This window comes from Colletes gigas, unplaced genomic scaffold (assembly GCF_013123115.1).
Source record: "Colletes gigas isolate AHSC1104 unplaced genomic scaffold, ASM1312311v1 Colletes_gigas_Sc00006, whole genome shotgun sequence".
In the NCBI taxonomy this organism is placed as follows: Eukaryota; Metazoa; Arthropoda; class Insecta; order Hymenoptera; family Colletidae; genus Colletes; species Colletes gigas.
This window is the reverse complement of record NW_025106635.1, coordinates 5,465,886-5,478,197: the sequence shown is the minus strand read 5'-3', so window position 1 is coordinate 5,478,197 and position 12,312 is coordinate 5,465,886. Positions and strand designations below refer to the sequence as shown.

The 12,312-nt window shown below is 43.8% G+C and overlaps 1 protein-coding gene across 1 annotated transcript in view; it reads right to left on the bottom strand.

The window, feature by feature from the left end:
* The window catches only part of LOC122395814 (ankyrin repeat domain-containing protein 50), a 126,977-nt gene extending 115,096 nt beyond the window's left edge, over positions 1 to 11,881 (bottom strand). Inside the window, exon 1 of the mRNA XM_043393692.1 lies at positions 11,366 to 11,881. The gene's annotated coding sequence lies outside the window, so the exon portion shown is untranslated. The remainder of the gene's footprint in view (positions 1 to 11,365) is intronic.
* Between the last annotated feature and the right edge of the window lie 431 nt (positions 11,882 to 12,312).

Here is a 12,312-nt window from a genome sequence, read left to right as displayed (position 1 = left end):
AACGACAAGCTCGAGACCTCGGATAAGCTCCTCTTTGTGCGAAACGTGCAACACATTCCCGGAGATACGCACGGAGATGACCTCGAGAGAAAGTCTCAAAGTCCTACGAATCGCGCAAGAATGACGATTCGCTCGCGGTTAGGCCTTCGACGGAATACAAATGCTCTCTAATTAATCCATCTCGCTCTTTCTCGCTCTCCTTCTCTCTCTGTCGATCGCGAGCGTCCAGTGTTCACGTATTCCAAAGCGGTTCTCGCCTGTGCATTTTATCGGGGCGAATTTTATCGTTTCAATGCCATCAATCGTCTCGACGGAGAGAAAAGTCGCGCACAATCGTCGGCCTTCGTCGTTTACGATTCCGACTAATCGCGGACCGCTTGTTTTCAATTAACGCTCCGCTGAAACGGAGCCCCTATCGGTGATTTCATAACCAATCGAGCCGAGCCATTGAATCGCCGTTAGAATTTTCACCAAGAACGCCGTGCTCGCGTTTTCGAGTTTCCTCCAGTCATTATTCCCGATTTCAATGATCCCCAGGGACAATGAAAATTAAACGAGATTTTCAGATCCTGAGAGGATTTCAAACACGTTCCTCCCGCTGGAAGTACGAATTCGTAGATCTCTGTTGCCCCTGAACGATACAAAAGGATTTTGTAGAAACACTGTCACGTTTTTGTAGCGAAAATAATCGAATTTCTAAGAACACCGAACAGCGACAGTGCTTTTTCTGCGACTTTCAATAGTGAAATATTTAAGAGCATCCATGGGGGTATAAAAGCAGTGGAAGAACTCTCGGTGAACTAGTGCAAAACGACGGGACGAAGAAGAGGGAATCAATAATAAACTGGCGTAGTGCCACAGACTGTAATGCGGATGTATCTTTGCTGGTCGCGACGCGATTCTGAAACGTTCGATCGAAGAATCGTACATCCTACTTTCGACGCTCCGAATTCGCCCGAAGGATTCATTCTAGAGTTCTTACAATTTCTCTGTACCGAGCACATTTATTTTTATACAGAGAATAACAGGTGTCAGGTGAAATTAAAAAAAAGAAGCACGTATTGTGGAAACGTAAAAGTCTTTGAAATTCTATTCGCGTTCGAGGAAACACCCTGTATATTCAACGGGTTTGTAGGAAGGTGTTTCGTAGCGTGTACCGATGTGCTCCATTTTGCGCATTAAACATTCTTTGCCGAGCTTTCTATCTTTGACTAGCGCGAGCGCGACAGTGCTCAAAAGTAACAAAGCTTTTCAAGAACGCTGTTTACCGCGCGCACGCGAAGTACCAAACGTCAGAGAATGCGTGACGACTTTTTAACTCCGTGCACTAACGCGTCTGTAAATATCCATCAAAGACGCTTTATTTGCCAGCTGCTAGTCGCGAGTCCGCGAGTACCAGTTATTTAAACGCGTAGTCAAACAATTTTCAGTTTCACCGCATCCACCGGGCAAAACAAACACCGTTCAAAACCTATTTATCGCGTCGCTGTTTGTCGATATATTTTTCCGAAAGACGAGAAACGACTCCTGAATTGTCCAAACGTCGGATGAAAATATATATACCGCGATCGCGTATTGTTAAAGGTATAAATTTCACGGTCGAGTTTCGTTGGTTTTTTCCGAACACCGAAAAACGAAGAGTTACAGATTACGTCACAGAGTTCCCTTTATCAAAACTCCATCGGTGCTCCGAGCACGGCAAAAAGTATGAAACGAAAACAGTGCGGTTCAGGGGTTTTATTTCCGAGCCGATGATTATTATTATTGTTATTTTTACGGTTATGCAACCAGAATGGAGTATCGGACGGAGTCGAAACAGTGGAAACGAAACTTTCATAATAAAAGTTATCGCATTATAAGTTTTGATGAGAACGGATAAATAAAAGTTATTGAAAATGAAAGTTCTGGTTCGAGCTAAATTTACGAAATATAAATTGAAGTTCTCGTGTAATAGTTCTCGACTATTAATAAAAATTAATTATCCCTTTCGATCCTCAATCTTAGTAACACGTATTCTTCGATCAACGTCCAATTAATAAAGTTTCACGAGATAGGAAGTTCGTAAAAGGATAAAGAGAACAAAGGCCAAGAAAATCGTTCGCGTTGGAGAGTATTTGTTCGACACTGTATTTATCTGCGATTTAAACTATTTGGGATTCGTTCTCGATCACGTCACACGATTTCTTTGGCGAAAAGAATCTTGTTCCGTGGAATCTACGATCGGTTCGTAGAGCACAGCACGCGTTCGCGATACGTCAGTCATCGAGCGAGCGAGGCACAGGTTATTGACATTGAAGGAAGCGAATCGATACACGAAGCGCCTAGATGTCTAGTCACGGAAGTAGAATACTGATTGCTAGCATAAAGCCTATTGTGTCGATGCGGCCCGTTTAAATGTAGAGTGTCGAGGCCCGAGCGTTGGCCGCCGTTCCTTGGGAGCGCATAATGCACCCCGAAGACGCCTAAAGCGTCGAAAGCTTTGAGTCCGTACCAGACGGGGACTCCCACTCGTTACCGATGATATTCTACTCTCCTCTCTATCCATCCTGGATTGCCAAAGGAAAAGTCGATGGAACCTGGAAGCTGCAATTGCCTCTTCGAGCTAAACTTTTGCTTGTCTCGTTCCAAGACGAACGCGATGGATCGTGATCGCCGGAGTCCGAATCCAATCGATCGTTAGTTTGCTACGGAAGCAATCTTTTCCCCTCTATTTAAATCTTCGCGGAAAAAGAACCGTCGAAGATCGAGACGGAATTAGAAACAATTTTTTATTTGAAATATTTACCATGAAGTGACTGTAACTTCAAGCGCGATTAGATCTGGGTAGAGATTGAGACTATAAGCAAACTGAAAATTCTGATAAGAACCAGTGGAAAATTCGAGGAACTGATCTTTAAAAAGAAACTTGAGCGGGTGTAAAAGCATCGCAGAATTTTTCAATCAGTCCCGAGAAAATATTGACGATCAAGATCGACCATCGATCGATCGACACCCGGAACTCGACTGGCTTGGTAATGGATAATGAAGGTAAACCTTTGTCGTGTGCACACACAGTTCCGGATCCACGTGTGAATTGTACACAGAGGCGTGTAGAGTGCACCTAGCTCGATTTCTGCGCGGCAATGGTGGCAACGATAACGGGACTAGTGTCAACATCGCTTACGGGATCTAATAATGACTTTCAGTTTTTAAAATAACAGCTACACCCCGATTCGTCCGTACTTTTACCAAATATCAGTTTCTATGATAAATAATTGCCATTCCTTACAATGTACGGCTCTCAAATTTTCCTTTACAAGTGCATGCAATGGTAAAGAACTGTCGAAGAGCTTTAACGCGATTAGATAATTTCTATAAAAATATAGTAAAATGTACATATCATGTAATCAGGTATTAACCTTTTTTGTATGCAAGAAATAAGCAATCTTTTGAATAGGATGACATAGTACTAGGTGGACAACTCTTTTAAAGACAGACAGTATATGTGAAAAACATTTTGGAGAAAGCAGAGAGCAGAGAGTACTGCGTTGGCCAACTTTTGAGACGTAGAATTATACAGCTGTACAGAATGGCAAAATTCAACGACGTGCTGCCAACCTTCGCAGTGAAAAGATATATTATGTTAACGACTCCTGTAATAGTACGTCGTTAAGGATTACCATCTTTATGGACAGAGAAACCGTGCACACTACATCAACGACTGTATATCAAATAAGAGGACTTAATGCTACGCGGATTGCTCGTAACCATCTCCAATACAGTTTCATAATGAGATCAAAGATTAAGTGGGAAGTTAGTACGCGACGATAAAGGTTTTCAATTTTGTCAAACGAGAAAACGTAAATAAATGTCGAGGTTTACTGATAAAAAAAATATAGGAAATTAACAACATCCTTAATTAGACTAGGGAAAGACGTAATGCTACATGAATAGTCATCGACTCTATAGATACATAGTATTATATTTATAACGTCCTAATCTTTCACGAGCAAATATTGCCAACTAAATCATTACTCTAATTAATTTTCTTATCCCATATGGAAGGTTGAAATCAAATTAAAATGATTTTACATCTGAGAGACTACAGACTTGTCTGGAGTTTTGAAACTCTTAATCGTACCCTGGGAATAATGCAAATTTTTTACTAGAAAAAATCAATCAACAATCACATTCATCGCACGATTAAACCTATAACTTAACACCACATTTCCACTTGGGAAACACGAGCCATGCAACGTAAAACGTCTTTGGCACGCGTTTGAAAAGCGATCTGCTCGAAGTGCATCGAGTGGTTTCTGTGCTGAACGTTCTGCGTATGGAAACGCGGCTTAACATCGTTCCACGCGATTCGAACGTCGATAAAATTGTGCTTGGCAAATCGTCGGGACATTTGTTGCGCAAAAAAAAAAAAACACAATCTCGCAATCACAGCGTTATCGACGGTCAAATAAATCCTCATAGTATCGATGACGGAATCGCGACTCGTCGATCCGATGATTGAAAATATTTCACGAATATACATGGAATCCGAATACTATTCAAATACTCGAATGTTTTAATATTCGTCGTTCTATTTTGAATTGTACTTGTATTCAAGATATTTTATTTACGATATTCTATATATTTCAATTAAGTGTAACGAAAATTGTGTTTTTTATTTAAAACGAAAGAGTAGTAGATGCAAAATATTAAGTTGCAGTGACTTATGGATGCTATAGTGCTAAATCATTTGTAAAATCCTAACCATGACCGCCAGCACACATTTTTCACGTAAACAAAGAGAACGCCTCAGCGAAAGAAGAACTATCTCGAATAAACCGTAAGTTACTGGGTAATATATAAGAGAAAATCCAAGAAAAACAAAATAGGATGGCTCATAATTTCTCGCGACAGAGGATCCGTAAAGATATACACTGTGTGCTATACAGCCGCCATTCCGTAGACCGTTTCATAACGAAAGTACAAAAATTCTGACGAATTTCTTTGTAAAAGTCCAGGTAAAAAGAAATTCTATGTAAAAAAATGAAAAGATTTTCTTTGTTTTCATTTTTAATGCTTAACAGTAACAAAACACTAAAGTTGTTCCATTTATTATTATTTAACAAGAGGGCCTCAACCTTTTCAAGTTTTTTAGGTCAATAGCTCATGGAGTTGGGTTAATGGCAATTAAGAGGTTAAGTAACTGCAACAGATCGGTTTTATCAGAGGGAGAGTGATCAACGAGGGCCGAATCTTTATCTCTTGTTTTTTTTTAACCTCGCTATCGCTCATATTACGAACCTAAGTATCAAAACGACAATCATTAGATCCGAGATTCGTTAATTTGATCTTTTCTTTGAATTTAACGCTTGAGCTACGTACAATTAATTTTTTTTAACCTTTAACATTAAGATCGTATCTTCGAAGACAAGAAATCTAGGAAATATTTTGAACGACACAACTTCACGAAAACAGCTACTCGTTCGTCATTAAATTGAACCATTTCAGAAGCTTAGGTCGTTTACATCGAGCCCATGAGCCAATGGAAGATGTCTTCCGGTATTATTTTAATGAGGGAGATAGTTGCAAAAGCGAGAAAAGTCATCGCCGCAGGTTTATGACACAATTAAAAGCAACGTTTCGCGAAGTTTACAGAATTATGATCAAACTTTCTGTAATCCTGGATTTAACGTTGATTTTAAACAAAGTACACGATGTTGATACAAATTCTTACGATCCACCTATTTTCTACAAATTACTTTGCTGTTTTATCGATGCACCTACGACTGTAACATTAATAAAAAATCGTTGAAATAATGGATTTTACAAAGCATCGAAACTCCCGGTCATTGTTCACGCTAGAGTTCACGCTACGTTAACTAGAGAAAGAACCGCCCACTAGATAGTCCAGCGGATAATGGTTTTTCCTATTTACTAGACGGAATCAATCGTCCCGCATCTCTCGATCGTTCCCGGAAGTGTTCCTGACGTTCGTCAACCGCGAGTTGCGCTTGACAGACGCACAAAGCAGATCCACGAGTAAAAGTAAAAAATCGATCGTGCCCAGCATGTGTGCGGGGTAAAAGAAAATTCCCCAAGTTGTGAAACTCGTTCGCCGAGAATGGTCCCGTCTGGTACCTTCATTTTTACGTTCGAATCGAGTTTTAAAAAATATACAAGGTGGAACGGAATTCCTAGTTCGAAATCGCGTGAGAAGATCTCCTTGCCAAAATAATTTCAAGATATAAAATATCATCGTACGAGGGGAACGTACAACCGCGGGAGCTCCAAATTTCTTCGAACCGGAGCCTCCTTTTCTTTCTCGAAGAAGAAGAAACAGAACAAATGGAATGAAAGGTACTCGTATATTTTACGCCGCAAAATTTGCAGCCGAACTTCCCCTTATTGTGAACAAGAATAAACGGCATTCGTCGCGATAAAAGTTTTACGACAACGGAATCTCTTTTATGCTTCTTCTGTTCCGCTTCGGGGAACGTTACTTCGGAAGGAGAACGGTTCCCAGGAAATCTGTGAAAGTCCGTGGAACTACGAGCGAAGAAATGTTTGACTGACGTCTCCAGTGCTTTTCGACGCATCCTATTGGAATTAAACGCACGCAGGATACGCCTGACAATGCGGGAAATCAATTAAACTGCGAGGACGATGTTTATGCACGTTTCTACCGATCGCGCGTGGCGCAATTACCGTGTGGAAAAGCCTGGTGAAGAATTAGTATTCGATACTATTCACGAGCCAGTAAATTTTAAATATTGTATTCGATAACTTTGGAATAAAAATGGAAATCGATACTTGAAAAGGATTCGGTTTAAATTAAAAGTTCTTTACGGTGGAAAATAGGAAGAACGAATATATTTTCTCTCGCGTCAAGCCATATGGTATGGATGAGGGAAGCTATCACGAAAGTACTGTGCATAAAATCCGCTATAAATAATATGACACGTTAGCCAGTCTCGGTAATATTTGGCTGCACTGATTAAAATCAGACGTGCACGGAACATCCGAGACCCGTGGCGCAACGGCATAAAGCATATTCGTCGAGCGAAGGCTGGGGAATCAATTAAACCGTGCCCAAACACACGCCTGTGGATGTACGAGAGCGACGTCGTACATCGATACAGCGATTCCGTCGGGAAATGCATCCGAGAGACTCGTGCGTGAAAGAGACCGAGAGATACGAGAGAACGCGAAGGAACATATGTATTTGCTCGTCGAAACGGTTGGCACTTTCCTTGGTCTCGATTGCAGTTGCACCGATCGCGCGCTCGCAGATATTCTACGAGACGAAGCTCGCATCTCCGCGAGTGTCAATATTAAATTCGAAACCCCCCCGTTCGCCAAACTACCCCGGAATGTGTGGAAAAACATTCCAAGCGATGGCCAGCCGACCCAAAGAGGGCTCCCGTTGTTCCCCGTTTACGCTTCGGGAATTCCTTGGACCGGCCCTTTTCGTGGCTCCGTTGATCGAAAGAGGAAAGCTTAAAACAGATTTAAACATTCTCAAGAAGAGAAGAGATCGGATGGGTCAACAACTCTTTCTTCAGGAAACAAGAGAGCAGTTTTAAAAAGTCCTTGCACTTGGGAGAACTGTAGCAGAACGAGGTAAATGCAAGGAGAAGAGTGAAATTTGCTATTAAACCACCTCTAACTGCACGAATAACCTACCTTACAATTTTCTCCAACGAAAGAAAAAGTGGTGGAAAGTACTTTTCGTTAGTAAACAGTTTTCACGCAGCAGATTTTTCAAAGCTCGTGTACTCCCGGTTGAAGTATCATAAATAGAACAAAAAATTACGACTCGTCTTCGCGCCAGATGCAATCCCTGATGTTACGATTCCGAGGCACACCCTGTATATTTGCGTTTTTACCGATGCAACGAATTCTCTGAAATTTCGTCCGTAGATAGGAGTCGCAACGGCTTGAGAAGACGGGTCTCTCGCGTCGTTGACCCCGCTCCTCCCGCAAAGTATTCCTCGTGAATGCGAGGCCGCTATACTTGGCGACTGCACGATATGCAAACTACTGCTCGCTTACATGAAGTTATTACCCGTGTACGGAGATTGTGATGCCCGGTTCGCTCCGCGGCCGACTACTTTCCTCCAGTTTTGTACTTACAACCGCTCGAGTACTTTCTGCCAGAGTAGGTACTTTCACGCTACCGATTCGGCGACGTTCTTTTAACCACTTAAGGACCCATTCTAGTGTCTAGTCGCCTCGAAAGTGTCATAACTTTTTTTTTTTAACAGATGAAAAATCGATGTCCCTTAGAGGGGTAGCCTTCAAAGCTTTCTAATTGCGATCCAAATAATTCTCTATTTTAACTTTAACAGTTCACCACGATGCAATGGCAACTAAACGAACAGAGAAACAGTACTGCGATTTATTTATGTAGATTTCGTCACTATAAATTCCAAGTTCTCTGTTACAACCTTTAAACGCATCTTAATGTCAGTCTAGCTACAGATTCCAACAGCTCACTGAGAATTACAATACTATCGACACTGTTCTACCACAGTATAGTTTCTCGCCTTTTCAATTTTCAATTCCTGATTGCTATAAATACCGTATAATCATCTTTCGACAATGGATTCTATGACAACGGGATTGTCAAACGGCCTTGACTATTTTCTACACACAATGACAATATGACTTTCAAATGATCTGGACTATGTTCCAGACACGATGACAATGTGGCTTTTAAATAACCTGAACTATTTTCCATACGCAATAACAACGTGAATTTTAAACGATCTCCCTGGTTTGATTACTCAAGGCCATTCGAAGGCCCACTTGTCATACATTATTTCACATGATTATGTTAATAGAGATCTTTGTTAATTTCAAAACAGAGCAATTTTATCAGGATCCCTCGGATCAAGCAATTAAAAACGACTCCAAATTTTGACGTCAAGGATTAAAAACGGCTAATACGCTGGAATCTGTTTCAGTTCATCGCGTCCTAGATTTTAAGCCTGGTTTCGTTCAAAAAGCACTCATTCCGTTCGTATCATCTCTTTGTGAGTCAATGACGTCAAACAGCCGTCTTGCACGGGCCGTGCGGATCCCCGCGGACCCGAGGTCGTCCATCCACCAGGGAATTCCACGAGGACACACCGTCGGCCGCGTTTCCACCGAACGCATCGCGACCATCTTTCCATTTACAGCGTGTCATGATGAATTCGGTACGATGCCGGAGCAGAGAACGAGATAAATAGAGAGAACGACGCTACCGGCCAGGGACAGGGATATATTTGCATGGGCGAATTGGAACACCTGGATGCGCGTGTCCCGGTGAGAAATTGCAATCCTTCGTTTACACCAGTACCAGTTAATTCGAGGGGAGCGTCTCCCTAATCTACCGTGTGACTTTTTGAAAAAAGTTCGGTGGTCAAATTGCTCCAAAAGTGGAGTCTTTTCTTCTCACAGAATGTTTATTTGTATCGTAAAGAGAGTTGAACAAAATTGGTTTAGTAATAATATTTCTGGTGTCACACGGGGCGTACGAGAAATCTAGCTACATCGATGGTTCTCGTCCCTGCAAGCGTAATGGGGTTAAACGTTAAGGCTGAACGGAGAGCCAAATGCAAATACACCGGAGGGAAGAAGACACGAGATTCTGTTCGCCGACAGATACGATAGGTACAAAAGCGAAGCAGCTGGGTCGATGACGTCACTACCTGTCTTACAGCTCTCTGCTTACACCCCGGGGTATGGGTCAGTCTTGGACGGAATATGTGAGCTTCGTCCAACTATTCCAAGTGGCGGAACTTCATTTGCAAGCGCGGTGCACTTACCAAGAACGCGATACGCAGCCTTGCGAGCTGCGAGTTTCTGAAAGTATTTAACGGAGCGTACGCGGCAGAGGCGTTTCGATGAGAAACATCTTAATACCTTCGCCGTGATGTTACGCAGAAATGCAACAAGACGACCAAACTACCTTCTTTTGCACAATTTTCCAGATTTACGCGGGTATTCGCTCCAAATTTTCTTCGATTTATTTCTGTTAATTTATACAGCAAACCGTTTAATCGCAATAAATGAAATACGTTTAGCAAACGGGTCGAGGGCACTCGGAGGAAATGTTAATTAGAACGCTCAACGTTTCCCTAGTTTCATTAACACTCGGTTAAGGCGACTGATGCTTTTATGGTCGATATATTCCCGTGAACATTTTTAATTGCAACGAATATCCGTCGGTAATTCGAGCACTCAACGTTTAAGATAATTCCAAGCTCGTCGAATTGAAACGAGAAACGCGCTCGACCGTGCAAACGAATGGTTAATTAGTTGACGATAAATTCGAGTTACGATCGGTACGTCACGGCGTATCGTATCGCTGTGCCGCCGAGATCGATCGCGAGCTGCGTCGTTAACCGTTACCAAGAACCAATTTCATCCGTTGTGTTTTTGCCAAACTCTTATCAGTCGTTGCGCTTCGCGTAAACAAAGCGAGTCCCGCAACCTCTTCCGCGAATCTACCGCCGTGGCGATTTCGTGGAATCGGCAAAGTCCATTTCCGTTCGAAACGGAATCGTAACCATTTTCGAGGCGAGGGGACCGCCGAGAGATAAAAATGCCTCGGTCACAAAAGAATCGAACGGTTGAAAAGGCGCTCCCTCCCGCGAAGTTATTAAAGTTTCCATTAAGAGGGTAAACTTTCAGAAAATTTTCGAAAGTTTAATGGAAGAAGTCGGTGGGAACATGGAGGCCGTTTGTGACGGAGTTGAATGGAGTGTTATGTGAATAGACCATCTGGTCGGAGGGAAACGCGGAGAGCATTCTATATTCGACGCGGGGACCAACATTTGCCTAAGCAACGGTTTTGTTCTTTTTCCAGAAATATTTCATTTTTCGAGCGTCTCGCGTCGGTTGCTCCGTTTCGCCGCGAATCGCGCCTAAATGATCGTGCATCGTTTGCATCGGCGATACGGATCGACGACGGAAAGTCGAACAAAAGCATGAGAACAGCTCCGAAGCCGTGGCTTATCGCGTAACCTATCGCGAGCCACGTGAAACAACACCCGGACGTCGCGAGAAGAACGCGTAGAAAATTGAACGTATGTAACACGCTTGGCGATGAGACAATCGCGCGTCTTTCGATCGTAGGATCGCGTGTCGTCTGTAACCTCGATGACACAATCGGCAGAAGGCAGTGAACTTCTCCCCGGACTATTTCAAGCGGTCCGAGGCGCAGGAAGAAACGCGCGCGAGGGAGAGAAGCAAACCAGTTCACCGCGTAGGGCTACGTGACTTACGTAAAATAATACGGTTCCGATGAGACGAGGGACGCGTTCGCCGATGCGTCCGCGAGAGCGCGTACCCCGCAGTTTCGATCATTACTCGCAAAGGACAAAATTCATCGACTTACGTCAACCGCAGCTCCGCTCTCGATCGATACGCGACGATGTCGCTGGTCTGTCCCTTTGTTCCCTCGAGCTATCGTCCCCGACGTATTCACCATAAGCACCAAACAGAACTCAACGACGGAAACTCAGCACGAAAGTATAAGGAAATAAGGTCTTCTTTTGTTACGGCGTCGGCTGGCGAGAACGCGCGGAGGGGGAAAAAACAAGGAAAAAACGTCGAACACAAACACACGCGGACGCGATTCCGGCACCAGCTGGCGAAACGTCGTGCGCGGCGCCGCGCACTGCCGACAGTCGATCACTCCAAAAAGTTTCCGTCAAGGGCAAGGCTAGCCCTGATCGTCGATGGAACGGAGCATCTTTTGGACGCGAAGAGGCGCACGATTCCGGGCCGAGAACGGATGACGCGACGTGCCGCGCACGACCGCTCTTCGATTCAAGTTTTCGCGTGAATCAAACGAACCGACCGAATTGGAGCTTTTGTTCCGCGGCGGGAGGAGGACGCGAAATCGTCACGAACCGACTCCCTCGATGGACGCGACGATACTGAGGCGCCGGCGTGTTTATTGCCCCCCACCATCCACCTTCCCCGTCGCTCCCTCGGTGCTATCCCCACCACCGTTGCTGCTCTTTCCGTCTGTGCTAACCATGCCGGATTCTTCCCCCACCTTCCCTCCCACCCCCACTCGACCTCCCCATTCGACCCTCTCCTGCCTTCATCCCGGGACTCAGCTGTCGTACGGGTGTTCTGCTTCAAACGTTTCCCTCCTGCTCGCTCCTCTATCCCTAACCCTATCCGTATCTCTCTCCCTCACCCCCTGATCCGCTATCAATGTCCTTGTCAGCCGTTTCCCCCGCGTTCAACCTCTTTCGCTCCCTCTTTCGCTCATTCCTGTCGGATCCGTTCCTTTCTTCCTCGGGTGAATTGGAAACATAAACTGGGTCGTTA